The sequence below is a fragment of the Marmota marmota genome, unplaced genomic scaffold (genome assembly GCF_001458135.2).
Source record: "Marmota marmota marmota unplaced genomic scaffold, marMar, whole genome shotgun sequence".
Lineage (NCBI taxonomy): Eukaryota > Metazoa > Chordata > Mammalia > Rodentia > Sciuridae > Marmota > Marmota marmota.
In genome coordinates, this window is record NW_025999968.1 from 4,656,731 (window position 1) to 4,680,167 (window position 23,437).

The 23,437-nt window shown below is 35.0% G+C and overlaps 1 protein-coding gene and 1 pseudogene across 2 annotated transcripts in view; both read left to right on the forward strand.

Moving 5' to 3' along the window:
- The first annotated feature begins 690 nt into the window (after positions 1-690).
- LOC107136185 lies at positions 691-2,059 on the forward strand (annotated as a pseudogene). The gene has a single exon (XR_001502647.2). The product of XR_001502647.2 is annotated as an alanyl-tRNA editing protein Aarsd1-like (transcript).
- Positions 2,060-6,056: 3,997 nt separating this feature from the next.
- Zbtb20 (zinc finger and BTB domain containing 20) overlaps positions 6,057-23,437 on the forward strand; it is an 809,739-nt gene continuing 792,358 nt past the window's right edge. The window contains exon 1 of the mRNA XM_048803868.1: positions 6,057-6,179. The gene's annotated coding sequence lies outside the window, so the exon portion shown is untranslated. The remainder of the gene's footprint in view (positions 6,180-23,437) is intronic.

Below are 23,437 nucleotides of genomic sequence, written 5' to 3' on the forward strand. Positions count from 1 at the left end.
ATATATATATATATATATATATATATATGAATGAATGAATGAAAGGACAAATCATTAAAAAAAATAAAGCATGGTTACAAACACTAAAAGGAGGGAAAAAAATCCTCAGTATTGGAAGATGACATGAATGTCAATATAAGAAAATTAACTAATAAATGGTTAGTAATAATAGAGTTCACCAAGATATATGGATACAAAGTCAACATGTAAAAAAAAGTTGTTTGCTTACACATGAGAAATAATAACTAGAAAATAGGAAAAAATCCCTTCTTATAATTGTGAAAAGAAACTGATAATCACTTCTCATAATAATTATAAAATACTGTGGATCTATGTAAATAAAATTATGAACATCACCTACGATCTATAAATACCAAGTTCCAAGTGCACACGTATTTAATTCAAGCCATCTTCAGTGGCTCATGCACTAAAAATGATTTAGTTGGGTTTAGGTACAACTGGGCCTAGGGATTCAAGAAGTTTCCTGGGTTTTTCATGATGTTGGACATCTACTGTTTTTGTCTTGAGCTCCTATTGGGGACTGCTCTTCCTCCCCAAATCCAGTTGTGTAATTAAAACAAAACCACTAATCATAGTGCTCACCTCATGTTTGCAGTTTGAGGATAAAATGTAGTTCATAAAGTACCTGAAGTAAACATTTGTGTACTGTGTAGAAATCCATTTTCTTGAATGGCATTCCTGTGTCAGCGGGACAGCTATGCCGGGAGTTCTTCACCATGTGGTGTGGTCTCCTGCTAGCCAGCTGAGCTGCAGACCCATGGGAGCAATGGCAAGAAAGAAGGGCTGAGCGGTTTCCATGTTGTGTTGGAAGACATGTTACTTTTCCCTAAGGGCAGGGGACAGCCTGATGACCATGGCACAATCAATGACATCTCTGTACTGAGAGTGACCTGCCGGGGAGCCCAGGCTGATCATTTCACAGGGACACGTCTGGCCCCTGGGAGCCAGGTTCAGGTCCAGGTTGACTGGGAGCAGAGGTTTCATCACATGCAGCAGCATTCAGGGCAGCATCTCATCGCAGCAGTGGCTGATAGTCTGTTTGGGTTGAAGACAACATCATGGGAGTCAGGGAGACTCCAGAGTGTTAATTGAGCTGGACAGCCCCTCTGTGACTGCAGAACAAGTAGCCACCATTGAGCAGAGTGTCAATGAAAAAATCAGAGATCAGTTGCCTGTGAGTGTTCAAGAACTGAGCCTGGATGATCCTGAGGTGGAGAAGGTGAGAGGCCGGGGATTACCAGATGATCATGCTGGACCCATTCAAGATGTTACCATTGAGGGTATTGATTCTAACAGGTGCTGTGGGACTCATGTAAACAATCTTAGTTACCTTCAGATCATAAATATTCTGGTTACTAGAAGGGGAAAAAGAACAAAACCAACCTGATATTTCTGGCTGGGAACCAGGTGCTCAAGTGAATGGAGAGAAGTCACGGAACTGAAAAGGCACTGACCACTCTGCTTAAGTGTGGAACAGAAGATCATGTGGAAGCAGTGAAAAAGCTCCAGAACTACTCCAAATTCCTGCAGAAGAATAACCTGAATCTGCTCAGAGACCTGGCTGTGCACATTGTTCACTGTCTCAGGAATAGCCCAGACTGGGGAGGTGTGGTCATACAATACAGGAAGGAGGGCGATTCTGAGTTCACGAATATCATTGCCAGTGAAATTGGGTCAGAGGAGACCCTCCTCTTCCTAACTGTGGGAGAAGAGAAAGGTGCTGGGCTCTTCTTACTAGCAGGGCCAGCAGAGGCTGTGGAAACCTGAGGCCCAGGGTGGCTGAGGTCCTGGAAGGCAAAGGAGCAGGGAAGAAAGGCCACTTCCAGGGCAAGGCCACCAAGATGAGCCAGTAGGCAGAGGTGCAGGCGCTTCTACAGGACTATGTCAGCACGCAGAGCACTGAGGAGTGGGAACTCAGGGTGCCCACTCCCTCTGACCGTGGAAGGAGTCTCTTGGACAATAAAATAATGTGACTCAAAATGGTTCTATTACCACTTAAATTTATATGACTAATTTGTACAGTATACTCTAGTGTGCTTGTGTGATCAGCATCTGTTTGTGAATAAGTAGTTTTCTGATTTGGTGCCTATTAGGCATAAAAAAAAAGAATTCCATTTTCTTTCCCCCCTATTTCCTTAATATCATTTATTGAGTATTCCCCTTTCCCCATAATCTGCATTGCCAATCTCAAATTAAAATTTTTTGCATGAGCTTCTTTCTGGTTTCTCTTGTGTTCCTGTGTTACATTCAGTAATCAGTTAATTACACCATTAATAGATTTCCTCTTTCTCCCTTTTCCAACTATTTCTCTAGTCTTATATTCTTTAGTTAAAACTCTTATATTCTCATTAAGTGAGTGATGTTTTGGGAAAACTTCTTATGGTTCTGGTTTGAGTTTCTTATTCAAATCAAAGATTAGTAGAACAGAATAGGCATGGAGAGTCTATATGCATAGCAAATCAGGAAAACAAGGATTTGCAATCCCAGTGAAATATTATAAAGGGGTGCAGAATTTTATTATACTGTAAATTTGGAGGTTAAAGGCAAATTTTATATAAAGTTTTCAGAGACACAATAACTTGTCTCTCATCTGGGTTACATATGGATTTACAAAAATCCCAAGTTGCTTTGGATGTAAATTGTCTAACATTAATTCTTTGCATATTATCCTGACAAATTTTGGTGTCTAACTCATTTCACTATAAAAGAGATTTTATTTTAACATTCTTTCACTAGTTATTGTTTTCCCAAGTTATTAGGGAGCTCATTTATAGAAAAATAGTATCAGTTTTTAAATGGCTAAAAATATAAAGTGATATATATTGCACGTGATTGTGCGAGGAAAGGTGGTAAGCTTTCTAATGGATTCTCTAAAATTAATCTCTAAAAACCAAAAGTTACTTCTCTCTCTATATATAAATATATATATGTAATATAGTTATATATGGTCATTATATAATTAGTTCCCTTATTAGAATCTAAGCTCCTTGAGAGCAGAATCTGATTTGATTAACTTTTTATTTCTGTATAGTGATAATTTCATTGTGTTACAAATATTCCCAATTTCTTAGGAGTTAGGCATTCTTTCTCTTGTATTCTAATACTGTACATGACACATGTATACTCAACATAGTAAGTTATTCCTTTATTTCTCTCTCAGAAAACAGAGAACTTTTTGGAGGAAAATTGCCAAATCATTTTGTTTTTTTAGTTTCTAAGAACCTACTGATTTTAAATGTCCATCGAATGTATTTGTTGTGAAAAATATGCACATACTATTTGTTGAATGAATGGGTATAGTATAAAGGAAAGACGCAGGTAGACTTGAGTTCGAACACAAGTCTGTCACTTGTGATGCAGTATATTCAAAGTCTAAGTGTCCTCATTTGTAAGTAGGAAGATTATCCTTTATTACTAATGTCTTGAAAACCTTAGAAACATTTTATTTCTGAAAGCATGTTAGAGAACAGAAGTTTTTCATAAAATTCTTTTCTAAGCAATGACTCATCTTATTTTCCTTTTCTATCTTGCTTTTCCCATTGTCCTCCCATGTTTTCTTATCATGCTGTTCTTATTCTTTTTCCTCAGTTCTGTTAATTGCTAACCAAAAAAATCTCTTGTCTTCTATCATAATTATGAAATTCTTGCTACACCTTTTGGAGTGTTTGTATAGGGGAGAGTGGCAAGGTGGTGAAGATATGTAGGGTGTAATGTAAATATGAAGACTGAGGCATTCCTTAGAGACTTAAGCATTCTAATATTGGCAGAATAGAGCATAACAACTCTTAAATAGGGGCAGTTAAACCCAAGACCTCACTTTACTACTAATGCCTTATAACCCCAACAACATTTATATCAATTTACAGAAAGTTATCTTTAAAAATGTGTTGAAAGCGTTAAGTGTTCAGAAGTATTTTTTTTAATATTTATTTTTTAGTTTTCAGTGGACACAACATCTTTATTTTGAGTGGCCACTGCTTGTTGAATATATAGGATTAACTATTGGAACACTGTTAACCTGTACTATTTTTCTTATGTGAAGTTGATCTGTATGGAATACTTATTAGTTGTCGCTACATCACTTTCCGTAAGATTTATGTATAAATTTAAAAATGTTTTGGCTTCCATGTTTATAGCAATTTGTACACCTCACTGGTCTTTAGATATCTGATTGGATAGTTTTCTTAATTCTGAACGTCTGTCTCTTACATATCATCCTTAAGGTAGCTTTAAAGTTTAATGAGGTCAAGGTCTTATGCTTTTTTTTTTTTCATTAGGGCTAACCTATTTTGCTTAGATTCTGCCAAAGACTTCTATCTAGTCAAAGTCAGGCATCTAGTGTGGAAAGCAGGCTGCACGTGCCAAGGAAATATAAATTAAAATCCAGAAGACTTAAATTTAAGTCTATTAGAAACTATATATCAGATTCATGTCTTATAAACAATGTCATTTTCAAATTGAAAATACAGTACATTCTTTATGCATTGTATTTTTGATAAAGTCTCTTATTATTATTATTTTTTTATGATAGATTACTATTTAAGTTCCCTAAAAATTTCAACTTCTTATTTTGGCAGGAATTATTTTCCTTTATAAACTGAAGGGCAATTATTTTTTCCATCTTAGTCCTTTCAAGAAAAAAAAAAAATTAACCTATCCTGGCCTTCCTGTTGGCCTTGAGACTCATTTTTACACCCCAATGCCTGAGTACTGGACCAATATTTGTAAGAATATGGCTCTGGGGAGTGTTATGTTGAGTGACAAGTCATAGAGAATGAGGGTTTTATTGAAGCATCTGAACTGCATTTAATTTTTCGTGTCCGCTTTATTTGTTCCTTTTAGCTCTCAGGTTACTGAATTTTGTGGGCTTCGGTTGGGTCTTTGGAACTTCAGGCGTTTGGTAATAAGAAACATAATCTGCTTTTTCCGGTAGGATGATAAATCCTCATTTATATTAAGGGTGGCTTATTCGAAAGTGTTTTCTTTTTTTTTTCTTTTTATTGGTTGTTCAAAACATTACAAAGCTCATGACATATCATCTTTCATACATTTGATTCAAGTTCTAAACAAATTCTCCCTTTGAGCCCTGGCGTTGCTTAAGGCGGCCTCTGGTGACCTACCTTGGCAACCCGTACCCCATTTCTCAAGAATCAAGATGACCCAGTGTGGCCTTGTATGCTGCCACCACGCCAGACCCTCTAGCTTGCTTTCCCTTACACCACCCAGGATCAGGATTCCATCCTGCTGCCTCAGCCGTCTGCGACAGCGACATCCCCTCCAATCTCCAACCCTCCCGCGGCTCCCCCCTCAGAGCGTCTCGCCACGCCAGACAGCGGGTAACCGCCGCCTCCGCCGGGGCATCCAGGCTTCTAGGCCTAAAGCGCTCCAGACACCTGCCTCTCACTGGCCACCGCCGCTGCCCCTCACCCCGCAGTCCCCTCGACAATTGGCCCCAGGCCGTCATTCGTCATCCTCGGGCCTCTCCTCGTGTCCCGCCTCCATCCTCGGGTCATTTAAGTTTATCACAAATAAATAAATAAAGGAGGAAATAGAAATGCGTAGAAAGTAAAAGCAGTTGGGAGGGGGCGGGGGCGTGGAGAAAATGGGGCGGGGCGGAGGAGTAAACAACCAAACCTGATTGTGTCTGTGTTGGCCAATCAGGGTTCATTCGAGTCCGGTCTGACGGGCTCTGTCGACCAATAGTTTTCCATCTGTCGGATCACTGAACGACGAGATGCGACTGACCTCTCCAGAGTGGGCGAAGGTGTGGCAGAGCGGGGGAGGGAGTGGGAGGACTGTCTGCCAATCGTCTATTAACAATACTTGGAGCGAAGTTTCCGCTCCCCAATGGATGTTTAAGATAGCGGATTGGGTCTCTCCTAGCCCAATCGAACAAGGTAGAGATGAGGGAAGGGGTAGTAGGGGGCGGGGACAGAAAGGGGAGGAGGAAGAGTGCATTTTGTTTATGGGCGGCAACCTCACGAGGGGCGTCCTATTCTTATTGGCTCACTGAAGCCAAGAGTGGCATGAGCGCAACCAAATAGTGGTGAAAGCTAGAGGTTCGCGGCATGAGGCGCCCAATGTGGGCCTTCTGCCGAAGAAGTAGGGGCGGGGGGAAGTTTAGGAGTTGAGGAAAGAAGATTAAAGAGCGCAAGGAGGTAACGCCAAAAACTCTAATTTGTTGTGGGGCCGCGGGGAGAGATGGGTGTGTGCGTGCCGAGGGGGGCCAGGCGTCTGTTAGGCGCTGGAGTGGGGGGCGGCGGAACTGGGAAGGCAGGGAGCGGGGTGGGGCTGGGGGGAGCGAGTTATGGAGCAGCGAGCCTGCGGGCCGTCAGCCGGCCCAGCGCGCGTCCCGCGCCCGCCCCGAGCGCGCCCCCTCCTCCGGACTCCCCTCCTCGCGCCCAGCTGCGGCCTCACCCGACCCGGCGGGGAGGGTCTCTGGGTGCCAGGAGCGGGCGGGGCGTCCCGCATCTGGAAACGTGTCTTCTGCCTTTTTCTCTTTACTCCCTGCGCCTGGAGCTGCCGCTTCCAAGAAGAGGAGCTGAGGGGGACTAGCCGGGGCTCCGGGGCTCCGGAGCTGCTGGAGGCGCCCGCTTGTCTTCCGTCCCCTCCCTCCTCGCCCTCCCCCGCTTGCCGTGGCTCTCGCGGTCTCTGGAGCGTCTTCAGAGAACTGGGGGCGGGAGGTGTCCTGGCCCCAGAGCGGCTGGACGCCTCTCCAGACGCCGGAGCTACCGGCCCTCGCCTGCTTCGCTTCCAGGACTAGAGAGAGGAGGGGGCTTGGGAAAGGGAGACCCATCTTTCCTTTTTCTCCGTCTTTGGGCCACTTCGGAAACATTAAAAGACGTTGACGCTTTTTGATATCTGAGATAAAACGGTTGGAAGGCTTTTGAAAGTTTCTGTGCGCTCCCTTACATTGTTTAATGCATTCCTGTCTGTGTGGCTCTTCAGGTCCTTCCCCAATCGCGAAGCCGTTACCCTTTTTTAAGGATGCTGGAGAGGCAGGAGGCAGGAATTTTCTAAAAGTTCTATTGATAAACACACTTGCAGAAGCATATGCTAGGCACACACACAAACTATAAACATTAGCGAAAAACACAATATGGCGTACAGCTACACTACCTAGCGCGCGGTAATCCGCTGATCTCTTACTCTCAACCAGGTTGAAAGAGGTCAGTAGCAGGATGACAGCTCTCACAATAAAAATCTGAATGAAACAGGAAGTAATTTTGAAGCTTGTGGGTGTAGTACTGTTCTGAGAGTCAGCATTGGCCCAGGCTAAGTTGAACTTGCTACCTTTCTAGAAATGTGAAAATTATCTTCAGTATGTTTATCATTAAAAATACAGAAATGCTGAAATGGCATTTTCTAGCTGGAGGCCAAGTGTAAATTTCAGCTGTTAATACTGGAGGCCACTCATTCCCCCAGTGTTTTCAAGTGAACTCTGTTCTAAAGTTACTGTTGTAACTTGTTGCCATTGAAAGTTTTAGGCATATAACTTATCTTTTTGTAAATAAATTCTATACATGCAAATACTGAATTTAACTTAAATTCGTAAACGATTCAATTTCATTCTGTTTCTGCTCCTAATCTCTTTGCCATCTTGTGGAAATAGACTCCACCCTTACCCTACTTAACCCTCATGTAGATTTGACCAGTCAAGATTTGACTTTTGTGTATTTTTGCTTTACAACTGGGACTGTCTATATTTCTAGGAAAAGAAAAAAGCTGCTTAAGTTGATTTTCATGCCCTTAACCTTTGTCATTCATAGCCAGAATATATCAGAATCACATATCGAAACACAAACAGTACATGATAATATTCCTGTGCCATCTCTTGAATTCTATTCTCCCTAGAAAGGTTTGAAGATGTCCTTGAAAATGTTCTGATGTTACAGTTCTTTGCTCAAGTTTTAATTTCCCAGATTGGGGCTGTGATTTCCATTGGGCTCAGTTTTGAAAAAGTTTAGATTTGAGAACACATGGTGCTGAAGTAATCAGGTGAGAAGAAGAAAAGTGAGTTTTTAAGAAAAGCAATAGCTTGTTTAAGTGAGTTGGGCAGTTGGATACTTCTGGTGTTGTGGTTTCATATCTTAAAAGACAGTGAAATACAGGCTTTTGCATATGAGGATTAGGCAGCAAACTTACTGTCTACCAGCCTTCAAATCAGCATGCCCTTTCATGGTGAGGTTCCAATTTTAACAGGTTAAAGAAAATTTGAGACTAAAAATTGTCAAATTTTATTCATTTCCAGGAAGAAGTCTTTATCGTTACCCATCTAGGCCAGTGTTTTAAGACTACTACTATACCAAGAAGATACAAATATAGATCATTTACACCACTAGCTATATGAGAAGCAAGATGAAATTAAAGGAAATAATTGAGGAAGGAGAAAATTTTCATGTGAGAAATTTTTTGGTGGTGGTGGTGGTGGGGGATAAGTGTTATGTCAGTTTCCTACATAGTTAGGATGGAAAGTTGAGACCCACCAATATCCAGCTCCTCTTTCTGTCAATTTAATAAGAATTTGACTACTTGGATAAGGAAGAAAATCTAAGGGAAAAACAATTTTAAGTGAATTATTTTTGTCTCATTAGTGAAAGTCTTCAGAAGGCTTTCTGATAAATTGGATTTCCTAGAAAAATGGCTAGACCAAATAATTAGTTTATTTTAGAAGAGCAATAGGACTATAACCAAATTCTTGTGAAGGATCTATAATTTATAAATGAATTTCAAATTATTCCAAATATCTTCAGAATAAGTGATAAGGAGACACTTTAAAACATTTGGAATGTGGAAGTGGAGCAAAATGGATTCTGTTTTATTCTCTGAAATAATCATGTTTTTCTGCAGTGGATGGTTAAATCATCAAATTGTTAAAGACATTGTTCTAGGCACTTGGGATATTGACAGTGAATAATACAGAAATTGCCTGCCCTTGTGGAACTTACATTGTAATATTACACACAGTTTGTGTACTCTGCATTGCTAGGAGGTGAGATTTTTGGGTGGAACTTTAAACTCTAGCTGCTTTCTTATTTTAGGAACTATGATTTGAAAGATCTTAGAGAAGTTTCAGGGATAGGAAGGTGTTTACCAATTGCAAATTATAGGAAAGGGAGAGTTTAGTTTATTTATATTTGTACCTTTTGTTATTGTCATGAAACATCTCCATATATTTCAGTAAGTTTTTTTGACAGATAGGGGTTTTATATTTTTCACAATTTTAACCATGTTTTTAAAATAAATAAAAATGTTGCTTTATATTTAAAAATATCTTGTGTCCTGAAATTTACTGTAAATTTCAAATGTAGCATTGTCTTGTTAGCAAAGTTTGGTAAAACAACTGCTACAATATCTTAATTTTTGGTTAAGATTTGTTTTAGGAATATATCTGAGAAATCAAGTGCCTCAATCTTTTTAGTTGTGGTTTTAACAAAAGAAGATGAAAATTGTAATTAATTTACAGTTGGCATTAAAGAGCTAGAAAAAGAGAGACTGCAAAAAAAACAACAACAACAAAAAAAAACTTTGTTATTTAAACCTTTTTTAAAAAACTCCAGAAGCATTTGATTGGCACATCTCTGATTTAATAGACCATTTGTAATGCAAGAGGAACATTACAGAAGATTTTAGCATTACTTTAATCATTTCATCTGTAGGTGGAAAAATCCTAGGTTCTAACAGAAGGAAACTTGGTGCCTCACAAATGAGTGTATGATTTAACTCTGAGTTTGTGGCTTCATGTAGTGGGTGTCTCATCTTTCTAAAACCTAGTTCATGCTTTTTTTTTGGTTACTGGAGATTGAACTCAGGTGCACTTGACCACTGAGCCACATCCCTAGCCCAATTTTGTATTTTATGTAAAGACAGGGTCTCACTGAGTTGCTTAGCACCTAGCTAAATTGCTGAGGCTGACTTTGAATTTGCTCCTGCCTCTGCGTACTGAGCCACTGGGATTAGAGCTGCTGGGATTAGAGCTATTGGGATTACAGGCATTCACCATGCAGGGCAGTAGTTCACTCTTCCTAAAGAGCAAGTTCTGATTTTTATTTTTCTCTGTCATTGAGAGTCTTACTTTGTTAACCAAATACAAGTTTAGTTCTTAAATGGGATAGTTTATTTTATACACCATCTTCCTTCTCCCAGTTCCCTCATCCTCTGATGTTGGGTTTGTATCTCCATGTGTATATTGGGATCTCTCTTTATGCTAATATGTAGCAGAATGAACCTCCATACTAATGAATTTTAGAGGATTTGTCATCATAAGAAAGCCATAAACATGAAGATTTAGGAGGATATGAAGACTTTACAACATGAAATGAATTGCTTTAGCTGAATTTTTTAAAAGGCAAAGTGGAAGAATGGTTAATAGAATGATAAAAACTAAGAACGTTACCTAATTATAATAAGGGTGGTTAAACAATGTGTGTTTATGTGTGTATGAGAATATATTTATAAATGAGCAGTTTTTAAATAAAGATATATTTTAGTACTGAATAAATAATTCCAGTTCTGCTCTGTGGTCCTTGATATGGAATGTGTTCAAAGTTCCCAGGTGATTTTGTTTAACATGCTTTGTTACCAGAACTTTCCTATGAGTAACATAAAAACAAAAATTAGTTAAATCTTTGTAAATTTTTTATTGAGAGGATGATTAGCATGCTATTTTGGAAGTTTTCTTCAAGTGTGATTACCAAACTGTGCATAAATAAATACAATCTGAAATGGGAAGTTCATAGAACCTGAATCCACATAAGATAGATGAATGTTTCAAAACGAGTTATTCATAGTTCAAAAGATAAAATCCTGACATCTGTCAAGCTTTTTATAGTAATAAAATAAGCATGACTAATTCTATTAATATTCATATTTGTAAGGTAAGTTTAAGCATGTGTACAGTGCATTTTAAGTCAAAATTTGGGGTGTTATTGGCTAGACACAGTCATTTCTTTGCCAGAGATACTAGGCTGTGTGAGGGCTAACCATCTGTCAACTGGTGATAGAGACAAAGAAAGGTTTTAATATACTAGTTTAAAATGTCCACAAACTTGTTTTGAACTGTATTGTCATTTTGTTTGGCCTTCATACTCTATGTTGAATATGCACTGGGTCAGTCACCCACTTTGTTTAATGAACAAACGATTCAAGGTCTAGATAAGGTTATTGTCACAGCTGATGGGTTCTAGATGCAAGATAAAATATGTTTTGATTTTGCTTTCATGTAATAATCAAAAATTCACAAGTGGACTGACCACCCACTAGCAATTATACAGTTTCAGGCATGCTTATTTTATCGTCCCATTCTTGATTTTGGGTGTCTTAATTTTTGTGCTTTATAGATTCAAGCCTTATATTTCAGTCTCATTCCTGAGCTGTTTGGGGGGAAAAATGTAGCAACAGGAATCCAGATTGCCTGTTTTAGGTACAATATGGTGTGATGTGAAATTGAAACAGCAGATTGGTGAGAAACTTTAGTTTCAAACAAATATAAACTAGTTTGTTTAGTGAAGTCGTACACAAAACAGTAGTCTCTATTGACAGGGCAATTTTTTTTTTTTTCAGTAATTTCCATATTATGAGGTTACTTTGGTTCTTTGGGCCATAAGTTTATTTCTAAGATGTTATACAACAAAAGTAAGTTCTAATATTGCTGATTGCAATAATATAGTTAGATATGGCAGGCCATGGAATTATTTATAGCAGCGCTAATTATATCAATAAAAATAGCAATATTAATACTGTGTCAAAATCCATTCTTGACAGTATAAGGTAAACAAAGCTATAGTCAAAGCAGGCAGCCTGTCTTTACTGTCAGCTCATGAATATACACTTCAGGAAAAATATACACACAGTTTAGAGAGTTAGGTGTACTGATTTAATCTCTTTTCAATTTTGACCTTTTTTTTTTAGAGGTGTTCTTTCTAATTCGACACAAGATTAAAAAGATCTGGGTTTGTAGTTTTAAAATTCTTGGGATCCATTATCTTATTGTCATTGGTAAGTTTCTAAAGATTTACTTATTTATACTGCACTGCTTTATAAATTATCAGAAATTCATTTTATGTGTACCTTTATTCTTGGAACACAGGTTACCATTGCAAAAGAAAACTAGAAGAACCTCTAACAATTTACAAAATAAAAAACATAGCTACCATATTCTACTTCCCTTCTCTCTCTATTTCTCTCTCTCTCTCTCTCTCTCTCTCTCACACACACACCAAAATAAATCACTGACTTCCTTTAGATATGGAAAAATGTGCTTTACCATAGTTTGATTCAAGGAAAACTTCAAATTTTCTTTTAAGTTTTCATTTTTTCTAATCAGTTTTTTTAAACAATCTTATTGTATTTTAAACTTACTTTCCTAAGACTATGTATTTAAAGAGGTAGAAGTCTTTATGTAAATTTTTAACTTGAGGGTAAAACATCTATCTTTTTAATCTCATATATTAATTTTAATTCTTTCATTTTATTGCACATTGTCAAAATCTTGGGTGTAAGAGTGAGTTAGTAGAGGTTGGTCTAAATAGAGTGCTGCCACTAACTAGTGGTATGATTTGGGGCATGTCATATAGTTGTGTGGATCTCTGCTATATGTCCCTGATGTTTTCATCAACATTTGAATCATTTTAGTTGCAGACAGTGATACTGGTTGGTGAAGTTTGGACTATCAGGAAAAACTAAAATACTCACATGTAAAATATTTGACTTTGCTTTTTTCTTTTAGTTTTTTGATAGTTTTTATTTTAATGATACCTGCTTTTAAAGTAAGCAGAATACAACAGACACTAGTATTGCTGTATGTATAAACGTGGCTGTATAACCAATGTGATCCTGCAGTCCGTACACGTGGAAAAATGAGAATTCATACCCCATTTGAATCAAATGTATGATATGTCAAGATAGTTGTATTGTCTTGAGCAACTAATAAAAAATAAAGTAAGCATAATTTATAACTATCTACAGTTATACACTGCAGATACAATATTAAGTGCTCATAATCCCTTGCATTTGGTAAATACAGGAACTTTATTAGTTTACATGAATTTTTCACCAACTGACCTTAACTCAGGAAGCTATATTAGTAACTGAATTTATAAACTTAATACTTTGCATCTCATCCAGCATAAAGTTGCCCAACTAAGGAAAACAGGTAATAATAATGAATTCAATCATTTTATGATTCCATAAAATACATAGTTCAATAAATATGTCTCCAAAGGAAGAAAGTGGAGTTGGTTTTTGTACCTCTCTTGTTTAGGTGGTAAGTAAATATACTTTGAGTCATCAAGAACTATCTCCATATGGATCTTAGAAAATTTGGAATTTTAACTACTGATTTGATTTTTGATTCTATATTATACCCATTCAGAAGTAGATTCCCTTAGAAGGAATGGTAATGCAGACAAATTTGCCTATTTATTTTGATATGGGGTACTGGAAAGAATCTGTGTTAGAATAGACTTTGCACACACTGTCCTGTCATATATAGAAAAAACAACTGTATGCAATTTGTGTGGACATACTTTATGGATCTATATTTATGACAACCTCAATGTTTTCATTTAAAGTTTCAATTAGGGGGCTGGGGATGTGGCTCAAGCGGTAGCGCGCTCGCCTGGCATGCGTGCGGCCCGGGTTCGATCCTCAGCACCACATACAAAGATGTTGTGTCCGCCGAAAACTGAAAAATAAATATTAAAAAATTCTCTCTCTCTCTCTCTCTCTCTTAAAAAAAAAGAAGTTTCAATTAGGTTATTTTAATTGATTCATTTATTTCTTTTGCTATTATAAATGGTTATGAGAAGCTCAAATGTATCAAATGCTACTTATTCACAAGTAGAAACAGAAATCTGCAGAAATTTATATAAATATGGATCCTCTGCCTTTCCTACATCTACCCGACATCTACCCACAGCTTCAGATATTCCTGGAACTGATCATACAACATTTTATAAATCACCCCATAGAATATTTTGTAAATTCTATAATAATTAGGGAATATAAAACTAGCCTATCAAATGTCTAGTTAATAGAAGTTGCAAAAAAAATTTGAGATCAATTCATTTGGGACAAAAAGTGGTATGAGTGTTTCAGTACATGCACATAATGAGAAAGATATTCTAAATGAGCTTAAGTGAAACTGATTTGGGAGTGTTGACTGAAACCTAGCATGTGTATTGAGGAATTCCTGTGGGCTGTTTTCTACAGACATTGGTGTCAAAAACACAGCACCATTTTTAGAGGGAAGTACAGTGAAAAGAAAATTAAATGCATTTAAACAGTAGTCAACTTTTATTGTGAGCTTACATTGAATAAGATATTGGTTATATCTGTATTTTTTAAGTTAGTTCCACAATCATAGGAGATGGATACCTTTATTATGCCAATTTTAATGATAAGTTAAGGCTTAGAAAGAATAATTAAATATCTTATTCAAAGTCACATAGCTAGTATGTAACAGGTGGGAATTCAAACTCAAGACCAGCTCTAGAGGACATAAATTTAATTACTACCCAATCAGGACTCTATTTTGGGTCTGTTTTCCCTCAGAACTTGTTCAGATTAGTACTGGTAATTTTATTTAAAGAAAGGCATATTTGATTTGGAGAAGATTCTAGAGAAGGGCACAAAGAGAGTTTAAAGTGGGAGGAAGAAGGGTTGCTATGGGAGAGTCTGGCTTTTATAATTTAACTCTCTAGTCTAGATTTAAAAATGCTGAGGGAATTTGTGCAAAGGTTTTACAGAGAATGGATTCAGTAGCTGCCTTCTGATGTGGTGCCATAGATAACGGTAGAACTGGGTAACATGTTAAAGCAAGCTATGGAAATCGTGAGTAGGAGCAGGTCAAAGGAAAGGTTAAATTCTGGGAGTACTAGGAAGGTAGAAGTCAAAAAGAAAAACTAAATCAAACCAGATTGAATAATCAAGAACTAAGTATCATAGGGAAACAGGATGTGGTAGAACAGAAATAGCATATTCAAACTGGTAGATCCTACTGACTTTGGAAGGCCCTTATGTTTATTGTTTGTTGTTTGTGCCCTTTTATTTGTTTCAAAAACCAAGAGCTGGCATAAATATGGGCCATGTAGTGTTTGTGGTACAGAGATTGCTATGCTTTTGGCACAGAAAACACAAGAATCAATACTAGCCTAAATTTATGCATGTTTAAGCATATTACAAAGTCTCTAATTTAGTACAACAAACTGGTAAACCAATTTTTGAGTGCCTATTTTGTGCCATCCAATTTTGAACTGTTCTTAGGGGCATTTAAAAATATCTATTCGGAATTCAGCTTTCAAATACAAGAGAATACCTGTTAGCTTTCCTGAGGGTTTGATGGATATGAGGAAGAAATAACTTATATCTTAATTTTAATTGGTTCATTATGTAATTTAGCCTTTGATCTCTTCCCTTGTGTATGGATTTTAAAACAGGCTCTTCCAAGATTAGCATGGAACATAGTCTAGACTTTGTTCATGTAGTTTTTTTTAACTTAGTATGTTACTATAATGAAAGAAAAGTTTAATTTTATTTAATAGTATATCTCAAAGCAAGTATTTATAGTTGTGTATCCTTTATCTACAAGGTACTAAAGATTTCAGAGGTTTTTAAGAGATAATATTTATTTTTGAGCTATGTTACATATGTTAGTATGAAAGAATGAAAATGCTATACCATCACTTACATTACTTATCACAATATCTCTGATATTTTATTCAGACTTATTTTTAGTGCATTGTGGTATATAGTGCAAGGATGATTTTGCAGGCTTCATATGGTTATATCACTGAAAAAATATATTGTGAAGTTTATATTGTGAAAGTCATCAACATTCAATTCCAGCATGATAAGTTTTCCTCTTCAGGTTCATTTTTAGATCTAATCTTTATTTTTGTTCTTTTGATATCCTATGGTACTTAGTCTTCTTAACAGCTATGTTGTTTGTATCTCACCATCCTTTATATATGTGGCCCTTCTTTTGATATCCTATGGTACTTAGTCTTCTTAACAGCTATGTTGTTTGTATCTCACCATCCTTTATATATGTGGCCCTTAGATATAGTCCCTTGAAAACTTGTACTCATAATCTTTCTTGTTCTAGAGCATGACATAGAGGGTTCTTTTGAGCTGAGAAGCAAAACAGGAAAAAGTGAACAGGATTCCAGATCCTTCCAATTCAGATATTCTATATGACAGTCTGAACATTTGTAGCAAAGTTACAATTTGAAACAAAGTGTATCTGAGGCAAAAATAAATAGTGGTGGTTTTTCTGTACATTTGGGTTATGCATATCTTTATATGTGTAATGATGACACTTTCTATTTTATGTGTGATGATGAGTTTTATTATGCAAAAATAGATCGTTCTAGTATAAAGTGAATTTGATTCAGTTTGGTGTTCTGTGTGCAGCTTAACTCACAACTCAAAGTCTTTGAGATTTTTCACTCAGGAAACGTAACAGACTTATACCACACTATTTTTTTTTAAATTTTTTTTAGCTATAGACGGACACAATACCTTTATTTTTATGTGGTGCTGAGGATTGAACCCAGGGCCCTCACACATGCCAGGTGGGTGATCTGCCTGTGAGACACAACCCCAACCCTACATGTGGTCTTTTAAGGACAGATGCCATAATTTACTCATCTTGGTGGCTATGGTATTAGTATGATATTTGTCACTCAGGAGGGATTCAATAAATGTTGTTGTCAAGCTGTTTTTCAAGTGTATCTGAGGAATATGACTTTAATTTTTGCTTTTTAGCCTAAACATTTCCTTATTTTCAGCTAACTCTGGTTCAGATTTAGTATTGTGAAAATTATTACCTGTTTTAGACTTTTTCTGTAATTTTCCAAGACCCAAACATTTTTACACAAGCTTATGATCTTTTATCCTTTTAGATACTTAATGAAATTCTATCATGGCAGAAGTTCAATAAAAAAGTATATTTATTGTGATTCAGAAAAGAAATATATCAGACATCATCTATCAATGGTAAAGCAAATCTACTACAATCAATTCAGGATATTGTGTTGAATAGAGTACACAGAATTATATTACCTACTGATTCAAAGATGAAACCCAAATTTCATATCCTATCTGATTCCTATCTGGATATTAGGACAAACAAACCACAGTCCTTTTTGCACCTTGTAGATTGCAATTGAGATTTTGAACATTTCATATGAGCTTTTTAATTCTTAAAAGTTCATGAAATTTAACATCATTAAAAATGTTCTGTTAATTTTACCTTATCTGAGTTATTTAGAAAACAATTCTAGTTAAATATTTTAATATTAATGATATTCATAGCTCTTCTAGAAAGTAAAAAAGATAATTGGACTATAAACAATATTAAAGGCAATATCATGTAAACCACATATTGGACACGTGTTTTTTCCCTGAATAATAGTGACATCATTTTTATATTCATAGGACTTGCTAGTACATATTGGGAATTTTACTTGATTGTCCAAAATCATAATTTGTTTTTCTACTAACTGAAACTAAAACAAATTTATTTGAAGTTGTGTACAAAAAAAGATAATTATGTTCTGAAATAATTAAAACTGGAATTGCATTAAAGCTTACATAAAGTGATTAATAGCTGTAGTTTATTTGGAAATCAGTATCTAAGACCATACAAAAATATTGTCATTTTTATATACTGTATTCAGGAATGTGTCTTCTGAGGAAACTGTTGATTTGGGGGAATAATAATAATAAAGTTCAAACATAGACCTATATACCCCATCCCACCCACAGACTATTTTAAAACGGAGGATTTTAAAAACAAATTGATATATAACCATATATATATGGTTCTCTTTCCCTTTACTTCTGATTCTAAGCTTCCTACCTTTCTGTATGAAAAGGCTGATGCAATCTGTGAACAACTGTCATGAAACCTTGAAAGAGAAATATTGCTCTGGAAATTTTATATCTTCAATTGGGCAAGTAACTAGGAGAAAAAATACAGGAGTCCATGGTCAGCATCAGAAAGCAGCAGACATTGGGATGAAGTTGGGCTTCAGAAGTCTGTTAACCCTAAGGAAGAAGATGAATATTTACACATTTTAAGAATCTAGGTCTCCCCAAATAGGTATAAAGTCAAAATAGCTGAATGGTTTCCTTTTTGTCTTTGCGGCTAAAAAGAAATAGAGATAGGACAATATGGAGTTCTTCCTTCATGTGCCTTGGCAGGGAATTGACATTCAATATTTACTTTGTACAACCTGTTATCTTTCATTTAGGATTCTCACAACATACCTGAGCTCCAATAAGTTATCAATGAAAACTTAACAATCCATTGTGGAGATCCAGTAAAAAATGAGACAGGAAGATTATAATAGGCAAATCAGAATACACACCCAAGACATCTAGTTATTGTTGACTAATATAGAAGGAACTTGAACTTGAAATTCAAGTAAATAAACAAATTAGGAGAACTTAAGGTACTAAAAAACAAAACAAAACAAAACCCTCATTTGAACAACTTAGTGGACATTGGAAGGAAAACATGATTACTGTTGAAATATGGTGGACATGGTGGCACATGCCAGTAATTGATTGCAAATTTACAGTCAATGTCGGCAATTAGCGAGACCCTGTATCAAACTAAAAAATGAAAAAAAGGACTGGGGATGTAGCTCAGTGGTAGAGAGTCCCTGTACTGGAAAAAAAAAAAGAAAAGAAAAGATGAAGAAATTTGAATTAATATATACTAAAAGACAAATGCAAGAAATATATCAAAGCACAACATAAACTAAAACTATCTTGAATAAAAAAGGTGAGATTTTGCAAATATAGAAATCAAAACATGAATAATAGTATAATTACAGAGGAAGAACTTAGAATAAGGAGAAATATAATTAAAAATGTTAAAAGTAAATTTATCTGAGATTAAGAAAAATCAGTTTATGAATTTAAAGGGTTTACTAATTTAAGGTCTTGATCAAAAGAAAAAACAGGCATTTCCTGATAAAGTTCTGAATTCTACATGTCAATTGAAACATAACTCTCAAGTAAAACAAATTCCTATAAAGAATAGTATACCAAAGTCTCATAGGAATACATATCCACAATACTGGAAATTAGAAGATAAACTACTGCAGATTTCAAAAAGGAAATAAGTATAATCCAAAAATCTCAGTCATCAATTGGACCTAAGATGAAATACATTTAGACATATGCAGGAGCTGAGAGTATATAATAATTACACACCATCTGAGAAAATGCCTGAGAATAGATTATAAGCAAGCAACAAATGAACCTCAACAAAGTCTTCAGGATGAAGACAATGAAGAAAATAGTGAATAATAATGAACATTTACATATAATTCTGCATGTGTGAATATAGGTAAAATTTCATCTTAAAGAGGTGTCAAGCAATATTTAAAATAAGCAATTTCAGGGCCTTGAAATAAAAGAATCCTATTTCTGTAAGAAAAAATTTAAGTGTAGTACACGTCCCATTGAAACAGGAGGGGCTGGGTAGCTGAAGTGTCAGAGGAGGAAAATGATAAGGATGGGAAGAAAGGAAGAAAAAAAGAAAGGAATGTATTCTAAAGATATCACAGGAGAAAATGAAGGTGTGGAATCTTGGTGGGAGAAAACTGTCACATAATGAACAGACACATATATCTGTTTATAGAGTTAGAAAAGAGAAGATAATAGAAAATCACTTAGAACTTCCATATTAAGAAAACAATAGAATGCATAAGCACTTTTTCAAACAAAGAGGAATGAGAAAACAATAACAAAAATAAAGTAATTGTCTTAAGATATAAAATTGAGTATTATAAACTATTACATTTAATAAACATGGACTAAGTTCTCCCATTAAAAGATGATGTCAGATTACATTAAAAACGTAAGTCAGACATATTACAAGAAAAAGTTATAAAGAAAAGATGATAAAATGATGGGTATAAAGATACAAAGACAATGCAAACAAAAACAGGAAAATATGAGTGGTAACATTGACATCAAACAAGATAGGATTTAAGGTTAAAAGTTTTGAAAAGAGACAAAAAGTGGTACTATAATAATAAATGGTGTATTTATGAGAAAAATCAGACCATAGAATACAATGTAGTCTTTAAAAGATGTGAATTAAAGTTCTTTCAGGTGATCTGAAAGAATTTCCAGGAATTACTATTGAGTGTGAAGAGCCCTGGATAGAAAAGTACGTGAAACATTCAGTTTTTGAATAATAATGACAAAATTCCCCAATATGTGTATTTATATGTGATATCTATCTATGTATGTGTCCATTTTATGGTAGAATTATTTGCAAAGGGAGAAGAATATAGTAAGATACACACTAAATTGTTAAAATGGATTAACTATGGGAGGAATTGTGAAAAGAGAGTAAAAATGCCAAGCAAAAAATGCAAAAGACAAGTTATACTAAGAACAATAAAAATTCTACTTATGGATTATAATAAAATTCAGGATATTTGAATATATATTGTGAATAAATTAAGTATTTAAAATATTATGGCTACTTTTGAAGCTAATGAGTTCTTATTTCTGAATGTTTTGGCATCCAGGAAGACTGCTTTTTTCCTTTACATTTACATTTTCTTTAATTTTGTATTACTTGCCACCAGACATTTCTACTGTTCTCTTAAATCTTTAGATGATCTTTTAGCCTTTCATGTCAGAAAAACTTATCTACAAATGATGTATAGTTTGGGATCAGATGAAACTCTATAGGCCAAACCTGCATCAGGGCTGACATGCAGCTGATAACCTTGGTAAAATTTTAGGGATAAGTTTCAGTTTGTTCGGTGTTCATTTTTTTTTTTGATATTACAAATTAATTATAATGCCAAGTGTACATGAAGTAGTGCCTTGCACATAGAATTTAGCTGATAAGTACTTGCTGATTTGACTCCATAAATTATAGGTATAATAATGATTTCAACAAGGTAATAAAATGTAAAAATGAAGAAATTACAGGTATCAGAAGGAAGAATAGAAGTAAATGTAATATTATTGTAGGCAAAATGCTTGATTTCTGTGTCTCAGATTCTTAATATTTAAAATATTGATAGTTGTATTTTGCTTACTTCACACAACTTATGTGAGGGTCAAATTAAATTAATAAATGTTGATGTGCTTTAAAAAGCATAATGCATTATACAAAGAATTATGATGTTGAAACTCTGAAGGGAGTAATTTTTTTCCCTTAATGGTTATTTATCTGTATTTCCAGTTGCATGCTTGATATTAAACCTCTTAACATATTAGAAATAGAAAATATTGCTAATGAAGCTTTCAAAACCTCAGCCAAACTAATCAATGAAATCTATGGAAGTTATGAATATGGTCCATTGCTTAAAGTCTAAGATCTTTAGAATTTCTTTATTTCTTTTCCTGGTCATTGAGGGACATTTTTCATCCAGGTACATCTGATGATCTTTTGTTCCATTATAGGAATATGGAAATCTTTTGAGGGGAAATCAAGGCCTTTATTCTATCTGGACACAATGATAATGCTGTATTATTTTGACATAACAAATGGCCCTGGGCAGTTAAGCACAATTTTGTAATTTGTTGTTATATTTCATTCGAAATTCTTTAATTTATACCTACAGTTAATAGTGACTACAGCATGAATACTCTATATAGTAAAATCTTTTATAATATTTTAGTTACCAAACACCAAATATGCCATTGGCTAGTTTTCTGGATGTGGGAAAACCAGGAAATACCTATAGTATTTAGTAGTTTAAGAGCACCACTACAAAAAGATGTAAAACATATTTTATTACAAAAATGGATAGAATATTAACATACCTTACTCTTAAAGGTACCTAGATTCTGGTTTGGAGAGAGTGGAATAAACAAATGTGTCTAAGTCTGAATAAATTACATTATACTTGACTCTTTTTTCCAATAGTATATCATAGTATGACCCCTACCTTGAAATTTTCTTATCTGGGGGCTGGGGATATGGCTCACGTGGTAGAGTGCTTGCCTCACATGCACAAGGCCCTGGGATCAATCCCAAGCACCACCAAAAAACAAACAAACTTTCTTGTCTCAATTATTTGATTTTTGCTTTCATCATAAACTTGCTCTTTCACTAAACTATTCTTTTTCTAGTACTGGATATGATTGTTATAAGAGAGTAAAAAAAAATATTTTAAAAGACAACAGTCTTTTTCATTTCTTTCAATAGTAAAAACTACCTGAATTAATTCTCACTGATGTTGTACATTTATTAAAATCTTTTTAATAAACTCATTTTCACTTTCTTGTGTATTGATTACCTTTATTAAATATGAAATTAATAGCAATTGTGTGGTATTTTTAATATATTTTTGAACTCCTGTTTAAAGATAGTAATGTTACTAAAGTAGTAGTGTTTTTAGTATATGCTGCATACATTCTTGGATACATATGTCATTGTCAGTCATCTCTTCTATTCCTTTTATGCCTTCTTTAAAAGAAATTTCTAACCACCAGTGATTTTCTCTCTAAATAGTTGTAGTTTTTTAGTGAACACCAAGGAAATGGAAAATTCAAGTGATCTGTTCATTTTAGATCCTCAAAATACAAAGTGATCTTTCTTTATTTTTAATATCCTTTTAGTTTATTGTAATTCACAAAAGATTGGACTTTTACTTCAAAGTTAACTCTGAAACCTAATACTTTTATTAAAATTTGCTTCTTTTTGAAATGGGCTAAAACAAAATCATCATTTCTGAGCACTAAAATAAATTTCTCTAAGTGTAGCCTCTATTATCTTATTTAGTATTCAGTTCAGTTTAATTAGTTTGTCCTTCAAGTCTCTGAATTCTTTTTAAAGGTACTTGGGATTGAATTTAGGGCTGCATATATGCTAGGGAAGCACTGTATGACTGAGCTGCATTCCCAGCCCTAAGTCTTTGAATTTCTTGACTCAGTGATGTTGAATCTTAAAACCATGGTGGTGGGTTTTTTCTTTTACTTTTTATTTTAACCAAGTTTTAAGCTATCCAAATAAAATACCTTTAAAAACTTTTAATTAATTAGGTGTTATACTGTTCCTTTATTTTGATTCTTTTAGTTTTCTTACGACCTCATATTTGGAATTGACTAGATAATATAGATTCTATGAGATGAGCAGCATTTCATGTCACCTGGGAGCTAAGAATACAGAATTTAAAACTCTGTCCCAGGCCTAATAAATCATAGTATTCCTTTTAACAAAATTCCACATCATTCATATCTACATTAAAATTTGAGAAATACTTCTAAAACATTTGTCAATTTAAAAAATTAAAGTTTGAGTGCATAGAATTAATCATAACATGATTCATAGTCACTGTTTTATGCATTATCCTCATTTCATTTATTCATTCATCCATTCTTTTAAACCAAAATAAATACCTATGAACTCCAGTCTCAAAGAATTTGA